General features: G+C 40.2%; 1 protein-coding gene across 2 annotated transcripts in view; it reads left to right on the top strand.

Moving 5' to 3' along the window:
- SLC24A3 (solute carrier family 24 member 3) overlaps positions 1 to 15,228 on the top strand; it is a 543,873-nt gene that overhangs the window by 2,129 nt on the left and 526,516 nt on the right. The gene's annotated exons all lie outside the window — the stretch shown is intronic.

Genomic DNA, 15,228 nt, shown 5'->3' on the forward strand with positions numbered 1-15,228 from the left:
CGGCCTTCCTTGAGCTGAAATAGATCTTGTGGAGAAATGTGCTCAGAACAGTTGTGCACCGAAAAACAATTTGGACCCTGAGGTGCTGCTGTCTAAAAAACAGAGGAAAGCCTTGAAGAATAACTGTTGTAAAATGGTTTTATATCTCAGCCGTTCAAGTGACATGGTTCCTGGGAAAATAGTCATATAAATAATTGTGAGAAAAAGCAGGTACAAATATGTGTTTTGGTATTAAGATAGATGTAGCTTTAATACAAGGTGTTATAAAGTGCAACATAAAGGTATTTGGATAGTGACTGTAAATATTTTTAAAAGTTCATCAATTAAGGGATCTTCCCCAAATTGGTTGGTCTCATGCTTTGTGGGGAAAGCAGATGGTATGTCTTGGTTCAGGTCTTAGCAGACCTGTTGACAGACTTCATCATATATGGTAATATGAGAGTCTGTTCTGGTTTTCAGTGAAGCTGTAAAGACTCCATGGCTCTTACCATTGCCCCTGAATCCCAGATTGTCTGGTGATGGGAACTGACATGAGAAAGGGGACTGTGCTGGGTGAGGGAGGTGGACCTCTCTCCAAAGGCAGAGTCAGACCTGCCTTTGGAGAGAGGTCATGAAAATTCTCACCAACAGAATTTTCATGAACCCCCTTTCAATCTGTGTGTTGAAAGCCAGTCTGTATTTGATGCCTCCTTTGGAAAGGGCCATTCCAAGTCAGTTACATGCTGGCCATTTTTCTTGCATGTTGGGGCTATGAGAGTCATGCAATTCCCACCACTTTCCAGGATAGAAAAAGACATCTTTCTGGATGGAGAAAGTGACCCATACAATTAAGTCCATCAGTGGCATGGGACTGCCTGGGCCTGGAGAAAGCTGGAATGTTCTGGAGGGGGGAGTGTCAAAACACTCTGCAAACTGGAAACCTGGTGACTAGAATGCCATTTTGAAATAGTTTCCTTAGCAGTGACATTTCTGTTCAGGTGCCAATGACTCATTTAGTTCCATAGCACAGCCCTTTCCCCCATTCCTTCTCATCATCTCTCTCTCTTCTTACCATTCATATTCTCTTTCCCTCCCTCCACTCCCTCTCATAAATGTCGGGCTTAAGAAGATCCTCACCCCAGCACCTGAAGATAACAGTGAAAAGCCAAGTGTTAAGGGGATGCCATCCAACCTCCATTTATTTCCCCCAAATGGTATGCTAGTCACTCTATGTCAAATCACTCTTTCTTATATTATATGGTGATAATTTTATTAAATGATGAACAGCAATGTTTTACAGAAAAGTACAGGTTTTTAAAGATAATTTTAAAGATATTAATGTGTTTGAATCTGCAAACACATTATTTTGCTTGGGAGGTTGTCATTCAGCATATTTAAGTATTTGAATTATGACTATTACTCTGGAAACTTGGGGCTACTCTACTTAAGGGTCCCTTCAGTATGGATAAAATGTTTGGAATTTAGCCTTGTTTTAAAGACGCTGGGACTTAGAGAGGCTAAGCAATTTGCTTAAGGTCACACAGCAATTGATGAATAGAGGATGAAACCAGTCAGTGTTGACCTGGCTCTTTGATCTCACCTCTGTTCCCTGGTATTCATACCACCATCTGGGTGCAGCTTTGTAATATTTATATAACAACATAGAGGGTAACTTCGTAAGGATCAAAGGTAATATTTTTGTTTATTCACCTTGAAAGCCATGGAGTGATTAAGCGTAACTTCTCAGAACTCTTTTTCTAACGCATATTAACTTTTTTTTTAAAATAAAAAAGACGGTTCTTTTACTAAACCAAAATAAAAGTGTGTGGCGGTTATGTTACATAATGTTGTATAATATTTCTAATCATATGGAATCTGAGATCCCTTTCTTGACTTTTAACAAAACTCAGTATAGATTCATTTCTGCTGAGATGGAGCAGGAGCATTGTAAAACATAGGTTGAAAGGGTTAGCGTTGGAATCCAGAAAAATGTTAATTCTTACAACAAAGGAATACTAGTAACTGGAATTTGGTAGGCTCTTAAAAGGTAATCGTTGTGCTAACTACACTTTACAAGAATTGCTTTCTTTAATCCACAAACACTCTTTGCAGATGTTTGGGCCTTCAGCAGTGGAGAAAGAGCCCTGAGTGTCCTATTTAGTTGTTGTCGATGAAGATCTCATTTTTGATCTCTGTTTTCAAAGCCAGTTGAAGTAACTTGTCAGGTTTGCTAACAAGTGTTTTCTTTTCTTTTTTCTTTTCTTCTTTCTTTCTGCAGTGAGGATGGATTACTTTTGTATGTTTTGATTGCTTTAAAAGTGTTTAATTATTGTTTGAAGTAAGGAACCTGGTCATCTTTTTTCCAGAAGTTGTGTGGATAAAGCCCAGGAATTCTAACTCCAGTAGTAACCATTTCCTGAAGAAGGTTCTGCAGAGGTGAACAGTGAATAAATTATGTATGTGTGTATATATATGTACTTTTATGCACACCTACTTTAAGATACTTCTGTCCCAGTTCTAATGCTGCATAAGAAACTACCCTAAACGTAGTGGTATGAAATAGTTATTTTATTTTTTTCCTCATGGATACTTTGCCTCAGGAATTTAGAGAGAGCATAGTGAGGGGTGGCTTTTCTCTGATGCATTATGCTTCAGCTGAAAAGATTGAAAGGCTAGGTGACTTGACAGCTGGATCTGCAGTCATCTGGTGACATCACTCCCATTTCTGGGATTGATGCCAGTTGTTGGCTGGACCCTCAGCTGGGATGTCAACCAGAACACCTGCATGTGGCCTGCCCATGTGCCTTGGTTTGAACTTCCTCAGAGCATGGCAGCTGTGTTCCAAGAGAATAAGGTAGAACTGCATGGCATTTTTATGTCTTAGCCTCAGAAGTCACATGGTATCACTTTCCTGTTGGTCAAGGCAGTGAGTGTCAGTCCAGGTTCAAGGAAATAGATGCCATCATTTATTCAGTGGAGGCATGTCAGGGTACATTGCAAGGACAGCACATGTGATGGGACATACTGGTGTGACTGTCTTTGGAAAATCAAGCATTCAAAGGGATAATAAATTAGGAGTAATTGTAGATATTTCCCAAGGTAATAAGTGGTGAATAATAAATGTACTTCTGCCCTTTTCTCTTGGAATGTATGTGTGTATGTAGTTTTTGGAATACTTTGTAATCATGAAAAATTGCTACTCATCTAACTAGGATGGGGTCCAGAGGTGAAAAGAGGGCTGCAGTGGAGTTTTATTGCAAATGTGAGTTGCAGATCTGAGAGCCCATCTTTAGCTTTGTAGTGTCCCCTTCTCAGCAGACCATGACCACAGCCTTTCAGTGCCTCCTGTGGCTTACAGGGAGGTATTGCAGATTCTCCAGCCTTATTTCTCCTTTCCACGATTCAACACTCTGACCTTTCTTCTGCTTCTCAAGTGACACTTCTTCTGTCCTCAGACCTCTAGCACAGGCTGGTCTCACTGTTACCACTGCACCTATTTAATCCTTCGTCCTTGACTTCTTGGCCCAAGATCTTCCTAACTAGACTAGGACCCCATTTTTCTCTCTGAGCAGACTATTTTTCCTTCATACCTTTATCACAGTTGGCCATTATGTATTTCTTTTGTTGTGATTTGCGTTACATTTCTTCTTCACCAGATTCTAAGCTCAGGAGGTCAGGGACCCTCTGAACTTTTCCATCTTTGTCACCTCTGTCACCCAGCCAATAGTAGCTGCTCAGAAGCCATTTGTTAAGTAAAGAAGTTCTTTTGATTTTCAATCTACAGCACCTGTGATAAAACTACTGTGTGTTCGGAGCCCACTGGCTGGAATGTACTTATTTTCATGATTTATAATTCTGTTCCCAATCCAGCAAAATCAGTGTTGTTACTCATTTTTCTTAGGCTAACACTGAGTTGCAGAAAGGTAAGTGCCTTTACCAGTATCACTTCATTAAATGGCAAGATTTGAATCCAAGCCCACCTTCATTAGAGCTGCATTCCATTGTATTCCCTAGCCTGGCTTAGGAGGACATGAAAAGAAAATGGAAATCATGCTGCCTTTTTTCAGTCAACAGGAGAGGAATAACAGAAGGTTGCTTTCATAGAAGCAGTATTTTAGAAACATTGCTTTTCAACCTTTTTTATTTTCTGCCTAAATGTATATATAGATGTGTCTCCTTCCTCCTGGTTTTTCTTAGCTGCTCATCAACCCAGATTTTTCTCAGAGATTTCCTCCACTTTTTGAAAGCGTACAATCCTGTGGGAAGATATTTGTTTTACCCCGAAGGGCTGGCAAAGCCGAAAGAATTGCAAAACCAGCCATTTGCTGAGAATTCCAAGGCCTGGTGGAAGTTGGCTGATGGGACTGGATTTTGGCAACTATATTTTTCTTTAAGGAGATTTCTTTTCCTTGAGCAACATAATTGTTTTGGAGGGGAGAAATAATGGTACACAGATATCTATAATGGGGAAACTGAGGTATGGGTAGTTAAGAAAACATCCCTGAAGTCATGTAGCAAATGGGTGATTCTGCTGGAAAGGTAATTCTAGTTTTTCTGGCCCTGGCCTTTTCCTGCCTTCAATTCCTTTAGAACTTGTTTGGCAGTGATTTTTATCGTTTGCAGTTGTTTCAAATGTGTTATTTTCTGTAGGATTTAGATTTTGAAGTATTAAGGATTCAAGTGGAAGTAGGGGTTTTTTTTTGTTTGATTTTTTTAATGTAAATTAAAACAAATTTTATGTTATTCAATTACAGTTGTATGCCTTTTCTCCCCATGCTCCACCCCACCCCAGCCAAACTCACCTCCCTCCCCCACCTCCACCCTCCCCCTTGATTTTGTCCCTGTGTCCTTTATTGTAGTACCTGTAATCCCTTCCCCCCACTGTCCCCTTCCCACTCCCCCCTGGCTATTGTTAGATTGTTCTTAACTTCAATGTCTCTGGCTATATTTTGTTTGCTTTTTTCTTTTGTTGATTATGTTCCAGTTAAAGGTGAGATCATATGGTATTTGTCCCTTTACACCTGGCTTATTTCACTTAGCATAATGCTCTCCAGTTCCATCCATGCTGTTGCAAAGGATATAAGCTCCTTCTTTCTCTCTGCTGCATAGAATTCCATTGTGTAAATATACCATAGTTTTTGGATCCACTCGTTTGCTGATGGGCACTTAGGTTGCTTCCAGTACTTGGCTATTGTAAATTGTGCTGCTATGAACATTGGGGTGCATAGGTTGTTTTGCATTGGTGTTTCAGGGTTCTAAGGGTATAATCCCAGCAGTGGAATTGCTGGGTTAAAGGGCAGTTCCATTTTTAGTTTTCTGAGGAAATTCCATACAGTCTTCCATACTGTTTCTGATTGCTGGGGCTAGGACTTCCAATACTATGTTGAATAGGAGTGGTGAGAGAGGGCATCCTTGTCTTGTTCCTGATCTCAGTGGGAAAGCTCTAAGTTCTTGTCCCTTGAGTATGATGTTGGCTGTAGGTCTCTCATATATGGTCTTTATGATGTTGAGGAATGCTCCCTATTCCTACTTTGCTGAGGGTTTTTATCATAAATGGGTGCTGTATCTTATCAAATGCTTTTTCCACATCTATTGATATTATCATGTGATTTTTGTCTTTGCTGTTGTTTATGTGATGTATTATGTGTATTGATTTGCGAACATTTTAACATCCTTGTATCCCTGGGATGAATCCCACTTGGTCATGGTGTATGATCTGTTTAATGTGTTGCTGGATGTGTTCCATAGTGGCCTAACTAGTCTGCATTCCCACGAAAAATGTACTAGGGTTCCATTTTCTTCGCATCCTCTCCAACATTTGTTTGTTGATTTGATTATGTTGGCCACTCTGACTGGTATGAGATGGTACCTCATTGTGGTTTTAATTTGCATCTCTCTGATGGCTAGTGATGCTGAGCATCTTTTCATGTCTCTGGGCCCTCTGTATGTCTTCCTTGGAGAAGTGTCTGTTCAAGTCCTTTGCCCATTTTTAATTGGGTTGTTTGTCTTCCTGGAGTGGAGTCGTGTGAGTTCTTTATATATTTTGGAGATTAGGCCCTTGTCTGACGTACCATTGGCAAATACGTTTTCCCATACTGTTGGTTCTCTTTTTATTTTAATGCTGTTTTCTTTAGCTATGCTTTTTATTTTGATAAGGTCCCATTTGTTTATTCTTTTTGTTATGTCCCTTGCTTTAGGGGACATGTCTGTGAGGATGTTGCTGTGTGGAAAGTGAGATTTTCCTGCCCATGTTTTCCTCTAGGACTTTTGTGGAGTTCTGACTTATATTTAAGTCTTTTATCCACCTTAAATTAATTTTTGTGTATGGTGTAACTTGCTGATCGAGTTTCATTTATTTTGCACGTAGCTGTCTAGATCTCTCAAACCATTTGTTGAAGAGGCTATTTTTGCTCCATTTTATGCTCCTGCCTCCTTTGTCAAATGTTAACGTACTGTAAAGGTTTGGGCTTATTTCTGGACTCTGTGTTCTGTTCCATTGGTCTATATGCCTGTTTTTATACAACTACCAGGATGTTTTGATTACAGTGGCCTTATAATACAGTTTGATGTCAGGTATTGTGATCCCACCTACTTTGTTCTTTTTTCTCAAAATTGCTGCAGCTATTCGGGGTCATTTATGGTTCCATATAAATTTCTGGAATGTTTGTTCTATATCTGTGAAATATGTCATGGGTAGTTTAATAGAGATTGCTTTGATCTATAAATCGCTTTGGGTAGTATGGCCATTTTGATGATGTGAATTCTTCCAATCCAAGAGCATGGTACATGCTTCCATTTGTTTGAGTCTTCCTTAATTTCTTTCTTCAGTGTTGTGTAGTTTTCTGAGTACAGGTCTTTTATCTCTTTGGTTAGGTTTATTCCTAGGTACTTGATTTTTCTTGTTGCTATATCAAATGGGATTTTTTCCCCTGATTTCTGTTTCTGATATTTCTTTGTTGGTGTACATGAATGCCTTTGATTTCTGAGTATTGACTTTGTATCCAGCTGTTTTGCCAAATTCATTTATTAAGTCAAGTAGTTCTTTGGTGGAGTCTATAGGATTTTCCATGTACACTATGATGTCACCTGCAAACAGTGACAGTTTCATTTCCTCCTTTCCAATTTGGATGCCTTTTATTGCTTTTTCTTGTCTGATTGCTGTGGCTAAGACTTCCAATACTGTGTTGAATAGGAGTGTTGAGAGCGGGCATCCTTGTCTTGTTCCTGATCTTAGTGGGAAAGCTCTAAGTTTTTGTCCATTGAGTATGATGTTGGCTGTAGGTCTCTCATATATGCTCTTTATGATGTTGAGGAATGCTCCCTCTATTCCTACTTTGCTGAGTGTTTTTATCAGAAATGGGTGCTGTATCTTATCAAATGCTTTTTCCGATTCTATTGATATGATCATGTGATTTTTGTCTTGGCTGTTGTTGATGTGATGTATTATGTTTATTGATTTGCGAATTTGTACCATCCTTGCATCCCTGGGATGAATCCCACTTGGTTATGGTGTATGATCTGTTTAATGTGTTGCTGGATGCAGTTTGCCAATATTGTGTTGAGAATTTTAGCGTCTATGTTCATCAGTGATATTGGCCTGAAGTTTTTTTCTTTATGTGTCTTTATCTAGTTTTGGGATTAGGATGATGCTGGCTTCATAAAAAGAGTTTGGGATTCTTCCATCATTTTGGATTTTTTCAAATAGTCTGTGAAGCATAGGGGTTAGCTCTTCCTTAAAGGCTTTGCAGAATTCTCCTGTGAACCATCTGGTCCAGGACTTTTGTGTGTTGGGAGTGTTTTGATTACTGCTTCAATTTCGTCTGCTGTTCTGGGTCTGTTCAGGCTTTCTGCTTCTTCTTTATTCAATTTTGGAAGATTATATTTTTATAGAAATGTGTCCATTTCACCTAGGTTTTCACATTTGTTGGCATACAGTTCTTCATAGTAATTTCTTACAATCCTTTGTATTTCTGTGGTATCAGTAGTAATCTCTCCTTTTTCATTTCTAATTGTGTTTATTTGGATCCTCTCTCTTTTTTTCTTGACGAGCCTACTTAAAGGCTTGTCGATTTTATTTATCTTTTCAAAGCATCAGCTCCTGGATTCATTGATGCTTAGAATTGTGCTTTTAGTCTCTATGTCATTTAACTCTGCTCTGATCTTGGTTATTTCCTTCCTTCTACTTGCTCTGGGCTCTCTTTGTTGTTGTTGCTCGAGTTCTTGTAGGCGTAGGGTTAGGTTGTTTGTTTGAAATGCTTGTATCTTTTTAAGGTAGGCCTGTATTGCTATGAACTTCTCTCTCAGGACTGCCTTTCCTATGTCCCATAAGTTTTGGATTGTTGTGAGTTCGTTTTCATTTGTTTGCAGAAACTTTCTGATTTCTTCTATGATCTCGTTCTTGACCCATTCATTGTTTAATAGCATGCTATTCAATCTCCATGAGTTTGAGTGTTTGGGTTTTTTTTCCTGAAGATTGGTTTCTAGTTTCAGTCCCTTGTGGTCAGAGAAAATGTTTGATGTGATTTTGAATTTGTTGAGACTTGCTTTGTGTCCTATCATGTGGTCTATCTTGGAAAATGTTCCATGTGTATTTGAAAAGAATGTGTATTTTGCTTCTTTGGGATGAAAGGCTCTATATATATCATTACGTCCATTTCATCCAAGGCCTTGTTCCATGCCACAATATCTTTGTTGATATTTTGTTTAGAAGATCTGTCCATTTTTGATAGTGGGGTGTTAAAGTCCCCTACTATAATTGTGGTGCTGTCAATATCTTTCTTGAAGTCCTCCAAGATTTTCTTTATGTATTTGGGTGCTGTGTTCGGTACATATATATTTACAATGTTTATGTCTTCATGGTGGATTCTTCCTTTGAGTATTATGAAGTGACCTTCTGGGTCTCTCTTTATGGCCCTTCTTTTGAAGTCTATTTTGTCTGATATGAGCATTGCTACCCCTGCTTCTTTTCCCTGTCCATTTGCTTGGAAAATTTGTGTCCAGCCCTTCACTTTCAGTCTGTGTAGGTCTTTTGTCCTGAGGTGGGTCTCTTGTTGGCAGCATATGTGTGGGTCATGCTTTCTTATCCATTAAGCTATTCTATGTCTTTTGATTGGAGCACTTAATCCATTTACGTTTAAGGTTATTATCGATAGGTAGTTATTCATAGCCATTTTGTTATACCTGTGTTCCTCTGTCTTTCTCTTTTCCTTCCTTTCCTTAAAGCAGTCCCTTTAGCATCTTTTGCAGAGCTGGATTGGTGGAGGTGTGTTCCTTTAGACTAATTTTGTCTGGGAAACTCTTTATTTGGCCTCCTATCTTGATTGAGAGCCTTGCTGGGTAAAATAGTCTTGGTTGGAGGCCTCTGGTTCTTATTCCTTGGAATATTTTTTGCCATTCTGTTCTGGCTTGGAGCGTTTCCAGTGAGAAGTCAGTGCTATCCTTATTGGGGCTCCATTGTATGTTACTTCCTGTTTCTCCCTTGCTGCCTTTAAGATTCTCCCTTTGTCTTGGAATTTTTCATTTTAATTATGATGTGTCTTGCAGTAGGCCTCTTTGGATTCCTCTTGCTTGGCACTCTCTGTGTTTCCTGGATTTGTGTGACTTTTTTTCTCCTCAGATTAGGGAAATTTTCCATCATTACTTCTTCAAACAGGTTTCCTATCCCTTGCTCTTCTTCTTCTCCTTCTGGTATCCCTATTATATGGATATTATTACGTTTCATGTTGTCCTGCATTTCCCTTAATCCCTCTTCATTCTTTGTAAGCGTATTTTCCTTTTCTTGCTGTTTCTGGGTGTTTTTTTCTGCTTTGTACTCGAGCTTGCTAATCCGATCCTCTGCTTCATCAAGTCTGCTTTTGATTCCTTCTACTGTGTTCTTCAGTTAGAAATTGTATTCTTCATTTCCTCTTGGCCCTGCTAATAGTTTCTATCTCCTTTTTCATACTGATATAGTTTGCAGTGAGTTCATTGTAGTTTCCCTGTAGTTTCTGGTAGTTCTTTGTGAGTTCAGTGAGCTTCCTCATCACCATTGCTTTGAACTCAGTATCTGATAGTTGACTTGCCTCTATTTCATTTAGCATTCTTTCTGAGGCTTCCTGCTTTCCTTTCATTGGGGATTGTTTCTTTGTCTTCCCATTGTTTGTGAGACTCTTCTTGTTAGCCTGTGCTTCTGAAATTGATGTGTTCTGATTCCCTGGGTTTATGGTATGAACTTCTATGGTAGAATGCCAGTGGGATTCAGTGGTGCCGTCTCCTTAATCTCCTGAGCTCCCTGGTCTTTGGCTGTCGTTTATGGGTCTAACAGGGTGTAACTGTGGTCTTGTCAGATCTCCTAGTTTTATTTTCTCACCTGTGGGGGGGAGAAAAAGAAAAAGAAAAAGCGATGGAAGGCAAAAGGAATAGAAAAGGAAAGGAACGAAGGAAGAAGGAATAAAAAAAGATTGGAGGAAAGAAAAGAATAAGGAATTTGAACAAGAATGAAAATAAATAAATAATAGAAGGCAGGAAGAAGGAATAAAAAAGGTAAAGAAAGGAAAGAAGAAGAAATAAAAAAAGAAAGGATAGAAAGGAAGAAGGAGAGAATAGAAGGGAAGAAACAAACAGAAAGAGTCTTCTGCTGGCTTTAAACTTGTCACGTCAGTTCTGCTGGTCTTCCTATCTGTTAAACAGGGTGGGGTGGGTGGAGCGCTTGGTTTCACTTTTCTCCCTTCCTGAGCCACATTCTTCACTGTTGTCCAGCCTCCATTCCAGTTCCTTAGCGTTCTTCTGCTCCCCCCTAGGCCTTTAGTCCACAAGTTGTGCTGTCCTTGAGGTGTACCAGTTAGGGGTAACTCACACTCCACCTTCTTGCTCTTTGGTGTCCTAGATGCTAGGGGGTCTTGGTGCTCCTTCAGGGTAGTTCAGCCCCCTAGTGAATCAAGTCTTTCTGGGGACTGCAGTCTCCCCTTCCCTGCAGCTCCCCTCTGCTGGCCGTTCTGCCTTCCTCCTAGAGAGTGAGTAGGCCTTGCAGCGCTCTGTGCGTCTGTGTGCAGGGGCTAGGTGGGAGGTGTTCAGTCCCTGGTGCTTCAGGCGGGGTCACCCCCGGGCAACCAGGCCGTTGATTAGTTGCGCTCCGATTTCAGGCTTTGGGCTTGTGCGCCCAGACAGCAGGGCCACTGATCAGTGTGCATCCATCTGGGCTTCAGGTGTGGGTACCCAGGCCGCTGATTGTTGTACACACCCACCCAGGGGCTTTGGGCCTGTGCACCTGGGCAGCGGGGCAGCTGATTGGGATGTGCACCAACTGGGCTTCAGGTGTGTGCTGGGGCTGCTTATCTGGTGCTCACAGTCCAGGGGCTGAGGGGGTGGTGGGGCAAGAGGTCACAGCTGCTGAGGAGAATTCTCTAAGCAGCCACTGAGTGCCTCTATTTTCTCTTTTTCTTTTTGAGAAATTCCTCCTATTCAACCTCCTTGGTCCAAACAAGCACTGGGCCTCTCACACAGCTTAGCCTGGTTCTCTCCCAAGAATCTTGCAGCAGACCCTGCAGCCCCAGCCAGGGGCTTCAGCCACCCTGGTCCCCGCGCTGGTCCCAGGGACCTTATTGTCCTTAAACACTCTTCTTTTACCATCTGATCTTTCAATGTCCTCTACAATGTTTGGTCTCCAATCTTCATATATGCTGGAATACCGTTGGCTGTTTGCTCTGTTCCTCAGATCAGCTAGGCATTTCACTGGTGCCGAGGAGAAGTAAACTCTGCTCCCACCTATCTCACCACCATCTTTGCTTCCATTGCACAAGCAGTTTTCTTAAGTAGGATTTGGATGCAAGAACAGAGTGGGTGAGCTGGGGCATGGGTGACCAGGAGAAACGTGGTGCCACACGTTGACACCAAGAAGTCAATAGAGCCAGTTTTAAGCCAGAATGTGAAATATTCATTTTTGGAATTTTGACTTGGATTACTGGTAGGACATCTAGGTGGAATACAGTGAACTGTTGAGAGCCGACATTATAAACAGTTGCAGCTACAAATAGTCTGTAAGTAGCATACATGAGGGTGAGAATCGTATCTTTGGTTAGCTGGTGGGTCTCAATCTTACTGCACATTGTGAGTATCCCAGGTTAACTTTAAACCTTGCTCGTGTCTGGGTCATGCCTTCCAGAGGTTCTGATGGCATGCTCAGCGATGTAGCCTGGGCATTGAAATTTTTTAAAATCTCAAGTGAGGCAGATGGCTCCAACATGCAGCCAAGACTGGACACCACAGGTTATATCAGTGCTTAGTGTTGACTTTATCATACTACATCAATAGTCTTCGTAGGTGAGCTGGGCTTATTTTTTTTTGTCCTGAACATGAGTTAATATTGGTCTGCTTAGTTTTCTAAGACTTTACTACAAATTGAAGCACAAACTTTCCCTGGTTGCCTTCATCTTCTCCTCACATATACAATGGCCTTAGATATTTTGTACAGTTCTCTTTTTTAAGAAATCTTTACCAGAATCTTCTGGCCTGGTCTAGTTGGGAGAGGTTGCTCTCTAAATCTGCTGCCCAGTTGTCATCCTGTGCTCTCCTTCATCTACCTCTTGGGTGCTTTTTTTTCCTTCCAGCTTTTCCTGTGTTGAAAGCCCTGTTTCCTGGGACCCACATATGTATCTTTCTTGGTTTATTTCTTCATTTGTGCTATACATTTTGGGGGATCACACACTCCAGCTACCACCTAAGACAAGGGTGTGGAAATACCAAAACAAATTTTGAGACATTGTGGGTTTAAAGATATATCCATTCTACTCCCATGCTCAGTCATCAGGCACTGTTCTGCTGTCTTCAAGCTTCCAGGGTTACCTCACCTCTGAGAAGTCTGATGCTGTTCCAGTTTTTAATTTTTTTGAGTGAAATCTGTTTTTCCCTCTAAGGGCATGTGTGCTCTTTGCTTTGCTCATAATGTTCACTCATACCACGTTTATGACTGGTGGTGTTCTGTTTTCATACATTTTCTTGGCCACTTACTTGGTTCTTTTAATGTGGAAGCTTATGTCGTTCAGATCTGGGAACTTGTCTTTTATGATTCTCTCTATCTTAAGTTCTGTTTCCTCCCTTTCTGGATTGTCTATTATTTGGATATTTGACTTCCTTGGTTGATCTGATTTTCTTATTTCTTCTCTTCTATTGTTTCCTCATCCTTTTGCTCTAATTTTTGTAGATTTCCTTAACCATATCATCTAATTCTCATACTGAGCTTTTAATTTCTGCTGTCGTATATTTTATTTCCAAGAGCTCTGTTTTCCTCTGGAAGTTATTTTTAGTAGCATCCTGTTCTACTTCAATCATACAGCATCATCTCTTATATCCTTAAGTTATTAATAGTGCCTTTGAAGTTTTGTTTTCTTTGTGTGGAGTCTGTTTCTCCAAGTTGCTGTTGTCTCTTTGTTTTGATTTTCGTATGAGATGCTTTCTTTGAATGTCAAGTGATCCTTGGTGTGTACTCATGTTTAAGTGAAGCCATTAAAAAGATATTTGGAAACTGCAAGGAGGAGGGCCCCTTGGGTGAGCTGACTGAGATTTGCCATTGGGCAGTCCTCCACATCTCTAGTTTTAGTTCTTTATCAGGAGATGGTCAGATTTTATACATAAGGGTAACCTCATGTTCTGTCTTGAGGGAAAAGATGAGATACTTCTGGGAATCCAGTGGGAGAGAAAACGGGAGGGGTGGGGATTTGCACAACAGAAACACTCTTCTAGACTCAAGACCTTTCCTAGACTCAGGATGTTGCCTCAAGGACAAAATCCCCACCCCAGGGGATGAGTATGAGAAAGCTGAACAATTTATTGTGATACATTGCAGGATCATCCCAGGTTATTTAAGTCTTCTTTCCTCCCTCTCTTCCTGTGGTCCTTTCTCCTGGCTCTCTTTTAGCTTCCATGTGCATGAAAGTGGTAACAGTTGTCACCTCGTGGGAGGGCTAGTGGTCAGGAGTTGGAGGAAGGCAGAGTTTTCACTATATTCTCCTTTTTAATTGAAATTTTTGAGCTAGTTATAGATTCACATGTAGTTGTAAGAAATAATACAGAGAGATAGATTTCTTGTAGGTTTTCCCCAGTTTCCTTCAATGGTAACATTTTGCAAAACCCTAGTATAGTGTTATAACCAGGGTAATGACATTGATATAATCCACTAATTTATTTATATTTCCCTGGTTTTATTGTACTCATGGGCATGCATGTGTGTGTACATTAAGTTCTATATAATCCTTTTTACTTATGTAGGTTCTCATAACCAGTGCAAGTCAAAATATTAGATAGATCCAGCATCACAGGGATAACTTGTGTTGCCTATTAATTATCACCCCCCCCCCATGTACCTTTCTGTACAAAAAGAATGGTCAATTTAAGGAACTCCTATCACCTATTACAAATTAAGTTAATGTAAAAATGATAGCTTTAAATATTAATGAAAATTCCATCACCAATAATGTTGCTCTACACAAAAGACTGCTTACAAGGCGGGGGCAGACACATGAGTGTAGGTCGGTCAACCTTAGGGAAATTGGGACATGGAGGGCTTTCTCAATCATTGCGGTTTTATTACTCTCAGGTATGAAAACCTGAGCTAAATGTGAGGCAAAGGTCATGCATAGCTAGTTAACAATTTCCCCTAGTGAATAATTTATTTACTGTCATTTGCATAATATTTCTGAATGAATGCTCTGTGAAAATAGTTTATTCAAGTTGTTTGTTGATTTCAGCAGGTTAGCCATGCTCCTTGCAATACTACTTTCACAATGATTCATTTCCTAGAGCAGCGATTTTCAACTGGTGTGTCACAAGAGGCACGCTGGTGTGCTGCAAGAATTTTTAAAACATGCAATACCTGATTATTTAGTTAGGGGCACTGACCTCTTTTCCTTTAGATTGTCAAATGAAAAATGACAACAGCCAACACAACAATAACCATCTCGTGCGAGTGAATGAAAATTATACCTAATTTTTGTCAGATTGAAAAAAAATATACTTAATTTTTGGTGTGCTGCAGAATTTGAGTAATTAGTTTATGTCTGCCACGAGATGAAAAAGATTGAAAATCTTTTTCCTAGAGCATTAGAGATGGAAGAGATCTGGGGACCATTGTATCTTAACATCTGATCCTATGTTTGAGGAAGCTTAAGTGAAAGAGAATTTGAATTGGGGGCAGAACCAAGGTTTTCTGACTCTCTGCTTAGTGAATAAGAAAAAAACAGTAGAAAGTTAAGGTTAGAAATATATTCAATGCAAACT

Source organism: Desmodus rotundus, chromosome 6, assembly GCF_022682495.2.
Source record: "Desmodus rotundus isolate HL8 chromosome 6, HLdesRot8A.1, whole genome shotgun sequence".
NCBI classification, from domain to species: Eukaryota; Metazoa; Chordata; class Mammalia; order Chiroptera; family Phyllostomidae; genus Desmodus; species Desmodus rotundus.